Here is an 8,034-nt window from a genome sequence, read left to right on the forward strand (position 1 = left end):
TTTCCAGCAGTAGTAACATCCTGTTGTTGATCATGTGACTCCTGTGACGTGAAAAAAAGTTCTTTCAGTTTCATTTTTAGGAAAAACATCTATTTCAATAAGGTTGATTTGGCATAAAAACATCTTATAAAAAAGTTTGTTTTTTTTAAATTAACGTGTTTTAATCAAATTTATTTTTGTAATTTCAAACCTGCAGAATTTTATGGTTAATTTAACGCAGGTTGTGTCACTAGTCAGGTAGACTTTAACACTAAGCACAGGCAGGCAGTCGCCTCACATGTTTACACCTAATATTCAGGTTTTGGGGGTTTGATGGAGCTCAGGGTCTGTTTTACGTTAGTCAGCCGTGATCTGTGGCCTCCGGTGTCAGCGGCGCTCCCTGCCGTATTGATGGGTGAAAGGGTTATGACAGCAGAGAGAAAGCCTCTCCTCCCCTGCCTTCATTCAGAGGGACATTAGGGTCAGCACAGCCCTCCCTTTCTTCCCCTCCACCAGCTCTGAATTCCCCAATGAACAACACATTCCTCCCTCCCAGTCCTGTTTATGACATCCATCCTTTGAAGCTGCATGTGAGTTTTTTTGTGTACGTGCACGGCTGCATGAGTGTGTGCTGTCTCCGAGCAAATTAACGCCAAAGTTTCAGCGCCGCACACGTGCGGTGGAGCATCGCCTGCGATCGTGCACACCTGCGTGGATTTGATAAGGATGCACAGCTGTGTGGCAGCTGTTTCTCGCTTTGCAAAAATCGAGGCTATTCGGGTTGCAGAGAGGGAGAGTTTATGAAGGGTGGAGGAGAAAGCTGTGACTCATCCGCAAAACTTGGGATGCACTCCTAAAAAATTACAGAGAAAGGGTGTCGAGACAAAGGAAAAAGTATATGTTTTCTTTGTAATTAAAGTTGACCTAAAGAGGGTGGGGGTCTGTTGCACTGCAAAAACACAAAATCTTACCAAATATTTTTTGGTCCAGTTTCAACTGCAAGTATCTTAGCACACTTGAAATAAGACAAAACTAACATACAAGTAACTGGTCAGCAAAAGAGTGGAGCTTGTTTTAAGTCAATAACGCCTTAATACTGATAAAAAGGTTCTAGTTCCACTGGCAGATTATTCACTTAAAACATGGAAAAAATGTCTTGTTATAAGTGAAATGATGGGTCAATATTGATTTTTAAATCAATATTAAAGGGGAGATATCATGCCAAATTCACATTTTGCATGTTTTTGTGTTTCACTTTGGGTTTCTTCTGATTCTAAAAACAAAAAGTGCTTAAAAAACACACAGTCGTTTTTGGAAATAAATTGATGTTTTTTGGTGCCTTGAAAATGAGTTGTTAAAAAACCTTCAGATTTTAAAGTTACAAGACAGCAGGCACAGCCCCGTTACCTAGCAACCCCAGCAGAGTTCCGCCCGTTACCTAGCAACCCCAATAGAGCTCCAGCAGGTTTGGTCAGGTGGTTTTATGTGCTGTACAGTGGCTGCTGGAAAAGACAAATGTTTTATCGTTGAATTATGATTCATAAACCACTTGCTGCATTCATTTTAGCTGTGGAGAAGGCTACACTAATGCTTTTCTCAAAGATGTACGTTTATACAATTGCGCATCTGTTTGGATTTAAAATGACAAGGCGCCATAAAACAGCTGAAAATAGGCAGAGATGAGCAGATTAAAACCTCATCCTCTAAGAATGATTTCTGTGCCAAAAATGTAGTAAACACATTTTTATAACCCATAGATCTATTCTAACCTGCTCAAGGAAGCATAATAAGTCACCTTTAAGGAATTACCTACTTAAAACAAGCTCCTATGTCTTACTGAAAAGTTACTTAAAAGTCAGTTTTGTCTTAGTTCAAGTGTTGTAAGATGTTGTTAATAGAAACTAGAGAAAAATATTTGGTAATATTTTGGTGTTTTTGCAGGGTGGGGAGGTGGAGCAGCGGCAGAGGTCAAAGCTAGCTGAGTCATTCCTTTACACCCATTTCCTGTGACTGGGGCACGTTGGGTGAAGTTCTGGGTTTGGTTTATGTAACCTTTCTGATGCACGCCCTTCCTACAGAGGCACGCATTGTTATGCATATGTGTGTCGCATGAACTCATCAACCTGCTGTTTATTTCAATTTAAAATTAATCAGTGAGGCTATGTCGAAAACAGAAAAATAAGTCCTAAACCAAACGTCTTGTGTGTCTACATAAAAACCACTTTGCAGTGAATAAAGATATAATTCTGTGTTTGGTGATGGATTCAATAAGATTTGAACTGTCTAAATATTCTTCCTTACAATTTTTCCTGCATACTTATATTGAATCTGGCCCTGCGGTCGATTCAACATGCAGAGACCTCCAACTTTCCATGTAGGAGTTCTGACTTCAGGGGATGTTCCGTTAAGTTTTTCCAACTTGGGATTCGGAAAAATATCATATCTTCCCCCGTTTGGAGTTGCCAGCTAAAATATTTTTGGGAGTGATCACTTTAATGGGGGAAAAAGAGGGGAAAAAAGTCAACTTCCTGTTTGCAGGCATGCTAACAACAACCACTGCACAACTTGCTGCTACTTTTAAATTTGCAATGAAAAGAACTGAGAGTCCAAATGATAAGAAGACGTTTCCACTGACATCTCCGTCATCCAGATCGCACAAATAAAAATAAAGTTATCAAGTGTTTGCTGAGGGAATTAACTTTTATCTGATTAAAAATCCAAATTATGATTTGAAAACTTATCAAATGAGAAACCAGGACATCATGGTGTAAAATAAGGCATTTAACTGAGCAGCAAGTTCAAATGAGGTAGAAATAAAATGAGTTAAAATCAAATCGGATTCAAACAAGTGAAATTAACTTCATTAAATTAATTCTGATTTCTGTTACTAGAGTTCATGGTTTCAGCATTTTGCAGTTTGAGTCTCACACCAGTCGTCAACTGGAAGGAGATGAAGATCTGTGGCACAGACTAACAGTTGTCTTAATTAGTTAGCATTAGCTTCTGCTAGTTTTTTTATGTGCTTAGTAATTTAGCATTTGCAGAGCTAAGAGTCATACTTAGCCAATATGTGGTTACTGAAACTGTTTGGTTAGCAGTGTCCACCATTAGCAGTAAATTCAGCTGATTTTATTGCCATTGCAACCATGGCGACCATTTTCAAACATAAAAAGATTATTGTCTGATCTTCATCTTTAGAAATGGCCGCCATCTTGATCTTTTCAGTGGCTAACAGGGTTTGTTGTTGCTGTTTTTAACAAAGCAAACCCCTGGGGACAATAACTGGTATTTCCATTGTATTCCAGTCTGTCCTAACTGGAAAAACGTGGAATTTTGCAAAGGAAAACGGAGCAATATTGCCACAACACTGATTTATAACCATAAACTTTTATGACAAACAGTGGTTAGCCAGAGAATTATCACTGTAAGAAACTACAAAATGGATCAGGCAGTTGTTTCTGGATGGCTCACAAAAAACAATCATCATCATCATCATGATCATCATCATGATCATCATCATCATCCAGTAGCATTAGCCCATCTCACAATGTTTTTCTGAAATGAGTGATTGTGGAGACAGACAGAGGGAGAGGTCCTTCTCCGTGTGTCAGGGAAAAGGCACGCTTTGGTCTGGCATTCAGGATCCTGAAAGCATGATTTGTAGCCGTAATTGAATGTTTTGCTAACGTGGTTTTGCTGCTTTAATTTAGATCAATCATCTTAAATACTTGCTCAACCACTGATTTCCATCATGCTTACTCTCTGTATGTAATAGTTTTGCTTTCAGGTTCTTTTTCCTGCGCTTCAAGGCGTCGAACAGATAAATCAGACTTGACAACAGCTTCCACATGGATTTAAAAATAAAAAAGGAGGGAATAGTAAAACAAAACCTGGATTTTGACAGTATAATTAACTCACAAATTTGCTTTTCCCCTTTAAAACCGGACTCAGTTAAGTTGGATGTTTGCCACTGTGGTCCAGTGAAACAAAAGAGGGTGATATCTGCTTCTTTTTTCTGTAACGACACCTGAAGAACAGATGTTTCATCACCTCGTGTGGTCCTCGTTTTCTCCGCACCTACGCGTAGATCTGGAGCTTTCTCCTCAGCCTGGCCACCCAGGAGAGCAGGATATGAACTAATACTTTACAGTAAGGAACTCCACTCCCTAGAGATAAAAACCGAGGCGCCCGGTGATGAGTCTGGAAGGTACCCAAAGGTCTACCAACAGTCAGAGCTAACCCACAGGAAAGTCCACCAGCAAAAGCAACAGGAAAAGGAAACTCTCCCCCCACAACATCCTGGATGTATTTGTGCTCCACAGCCAGAATTGGCATGCTTCGTTTAGGACACAAAAACAGCTGCGTTCCAGTTCCTCTAAGTGTGAAATTATTTGACAGTTGGGAAAGTAACGGCTTCAAAAACACAAAATCTTACCAAGTATTTTTATCTGGTCTCTAGTGCAAATGTTTTAACTTGAAATCAGATTAAACTGACTTGCAAGAAACTTTTTAGCAAAATATAGGAGCTAATTTATTTATTAAAACACTTACAACATGAGAAAAATGCCTTGGCATAAGTAAAATAATCTACCTGTGAATCATTAATTAAAACAAGCTCCAATATCTTGCTGATAGGTTGGGATTACTTATTTTCATAAACATTGACTTTTTAAAAATCAACATGAAGGAATTATTGACTTATTATATTGTCTTTTCATCAATGCAGATAAAACAAAAACTTTTTCATCAATATTAAGGAATTATTCACTTAAAACAAGCTCCTATAGCTTACTGAAATTTTTATTTAAGAGTTTGTTTTGTCTTGTTTCAAGTGTAATAAAATATTTGTGATAGAAACTAGACCAGAAATATTTGGTAAGATTTTGTGTTTTAAACATGCAGTTGAAGAATTGTCTTTCAAAACATAAAATTTTTACTGTAGATTTTGTTCCTGTAAAATGTTTGATTCTGAGATTTTAGCTTTTCTTACTTAAAAACTTTGAGACTTTCATTCTACAAATTACTTCGGTATAAAGCAAAAACTAAAAATTTTACTGGGTATTTTTAGTCTAGTTTTAAGTGCAAATATCTTAACACACTTCAGATTAGGGATGGACAAAATGGCTGAAAAATGGATTACAATACAAGCATTTCATATCAGTTGATATCGATAAATATTTATTCATTTTTTTGTTTTAAATACCTGAAATACCGCTAAGCCTTTCATGTTTTATCCAGTTTTCACTCTACGCCGTTGTTTTTTACTTTTAAGCAGTTAAGAGGCACAGTGGGGAAACATTAAACTGCTTCTGCGTCAGTTACTCAACAGGCTGTTGCTAGGTAACCAAAGAGTGAGCAAGTTGCTAGGTAACCAAAGAGTGAGCGTGTCAGTTGGTGCCACCAACCTAGCTTAGCTAGCCATGAGAGGCTGAGCTGTTAAAGTACATCTCCCCGTCTGGATCGGAGTTCAGTGAATATTCTATAATATTCTATATGTATTATCTATTGATAATGATCACATTGTCTATCGCTATAGATATTGTGATTGATTTATTGCCCCGTCTTACTTGAAAGTTTCCAGCAAAATATAAGAGCTTGCTTTAAGTCAGCAATTCCTTAATATTGATGGAAAAGAACTAGTTTTACCGGCAGATTGGTTTTCCACTTATAAAAAGACATTTTCCCCATGTTGTAAGTGAAATAATCTTCCATATTTTCATCATTATTAAGGAATTACTGACTTAAAACAAGATCTGTATCTTGCTGAAAACCTACTTATAAGTTAATACACTTGAAAAATGACAAAACTAAGACATTTTCACTGGAAACTAGACAAGAATAATTAGTAAAATGTCGTGTTTTTGTCATGTAAAGCTTGTTTCGAACCCTAGTCTAGCCTGTTGATGTCTCACCGCATCATATTTGAGCTTCTCACACCATTTCAGACGATTTTTCCTGCTATCGTTCTCTCTAAAAACTGTCTGCAGGGTCGTATCTTTCTTTCATGTCCTACAGTCATGAAATGGTCAGAGTGTGTCGAACCAGACAGCCTGAGTCACTCATGATGCTGTGTTTGCTTTTTGTGGGAAATCTTGACCATGTGTTGTTCATTGCTCATAAACAGGAGAAACAGAGGCTGTGAAGTAAAATAAACTGGCCACAACATGTCGCCGCTACCGTCAACTGCTAAACGGAAAAACAACAACAGGCCAGATGAAAGGAGAGCGGCTTCTCTGCAGGCTCAAGGTGGGCGTTTCTAAAGAGCAAACACTGATTGGATCGTTCCAGCAGCAGAAACTTACAGAAATCACTCATCTGCTGTGACTGCAGTAAAAAGTTACGGTTATGGTTACACTTTCTTTGTCTCATGGCAAGTTTAAGAGACTTTATTTTTGCACTTTTGTATATTTTTATCACGTTTTTGTTCCTTTTTAACTACTTATGTCAGTCTTATATTATTTCAATAACCAAAACTGACTTTTTTTTAAATGTAATGGTAAAGTATCAACATTTAGGCCTCCTTATAAGCCTTTAGATATTAAAACAGTACAACAAAATATTAGGGGAAAACTAACAAAATAAAATGTAGAAAGTATTACGAGAATAAAGTCCTGGTTTTATTAGATATTAAGACATTTTGCTCATATTATTACAACTGTATATTAGGAATTTGTTCTTGTAATCCTATGACCTTATTCTTTTAATTTTTTATTTTTTTCTTGGTATGGACATAATACTTTGTCACGGAACAGTGTTATTTACGTTGATGCTTTTATTTTGAAATGTAACCGGACGTTCTCTGTTTTAGAGGCGGGAAGAGAAGTAATGGAGATGCCGCTAATGTCGGACAAGCTAACACAATCTGCCGGCCGTTATTATATCTAAGTTTAACTTACCCACAAGTCTTCCTACACCACTGGTTACAACAGCAAGAGCAAACAGATAAATCAAAGTTTGATGCCATATAAGTGAGCTAGCAATATTTAAAAAGAGAAAGAACCGAATGACAGCCGTTATTTCGTTCGGATGAAAAGGCTGCCGCTCTGTTTATGTGCCGCTGTCACTTTGATAAATAATCCTCCTGATTCATGGGCTGGACGGCTCTACCTCTCTAGCATGCTAGCACAGCTGTAGGATGTGGGAGTGACACGGAGTTTGTTACCTCCAGGTGAGGCTAACGCAGCTTTAAAGAAACACTGAATACAAAACTATCAATCAAAAGCCTGTTAATGTTGGAGCTGAAAAGGGTAGAAAGAACATCTTGAGTTATGCAACAGCGGCCACCCATGATGCAGCTTTTTAATGCTTTCTGGCAAAAGAAATCACAAATTAATCCAAAAATTACGGATACTTCCGTCTGATCTAACATCATATTTCATAATTGGATACAAAGTGCTGCCAAAAAGTGTAAAAACCTCTAACTCTTTCATTTAATGCATTTTATTGGGATTTTATGTGATGGAACAACACAAGTAGAGAATACAGATGCCTTTTTGGCTAACTTTGGAATATTTTGTACTATGTATTGTACATTTTGAAATAAATAAACAATAACACCAACAAGCATGTAGATGATGAAAAGGAGAGGACTTAGGATGGAACATTGGGGAACTCTGCAGATAATTATATTCAGCCTAGATGTGCAGTTACCTACAGACACAGAAAAGGGTATTTTTTAAAGGTCTTTTTTTTTTTTTTTTACAGTAAAACTACAAAACCACCATCATTTCAGTGCAAAAACATAATCCTACCAAGTATTTTTAGTTTCTACTTTATTCATCTTACTACACTTGATATAAGACAAAACTTACTTACAAATAACTTTTCAGCAAGATACAGTAACTGTTTTAAGTCAATAATTTCTTAGTACTTGTTCCACTCGCACATTATTTGACTTACAACAAAATGTCTAGTTGTAAGTGAAATAATCTGCTAGTGAAACCAGTACTCTTTTCATAAATATAAAAAAATTATTGACTTATATTAGGTTAATATTTCGTACTGAAAATTACTTGTAAGTTAGTTTTGCCTTATTTCAAGTGTACTAAGATATTT

At 36.9% G+C, this 8,034-nt stretch overlaps 1 long non-coding RNA gene across 2 annotated transcripts in view; it reads right to left on the reverse strand.

The window, feature by feature from the left end:
• LOC106947564 (uncharacterized) overlaps positions 1–8,034 on the reverse strand; it is a 25,601-nt gene continuing 17,567 nt past the window's right edge. The window contains exon 3 of one of the 2 annotated variants that reach the window (XR_001425015.1): positions 1–41. This is a non-coding gene — a long non-coding RNA (uncharacterized LOC106947564). Of the gene's footprint in view, positions 42–7,408; positions 7,630–8,034 lie in introns of those variants that run through there. The other variant, XR_001425016.1, reaches the window with a different exon arrangement.

The sequence above is a fragment of the Poecilia latipinna genome, unplaced genomic scaffold (genome assembly GCF_001443285.1).
Source record: "Poecilia latipinna isolate Pla-1442-1.1 unplaced genomic scaffold, P_latipinna-1.0 Scaffold15, whole genome shotgun sequence".
Lineage (NCBI taxonomy): Eukaryota > Metazoa > Chordata > Actinopteri > Cyprinodontiformes > Poeciliidae > Poecilia > Poecilia latipinna.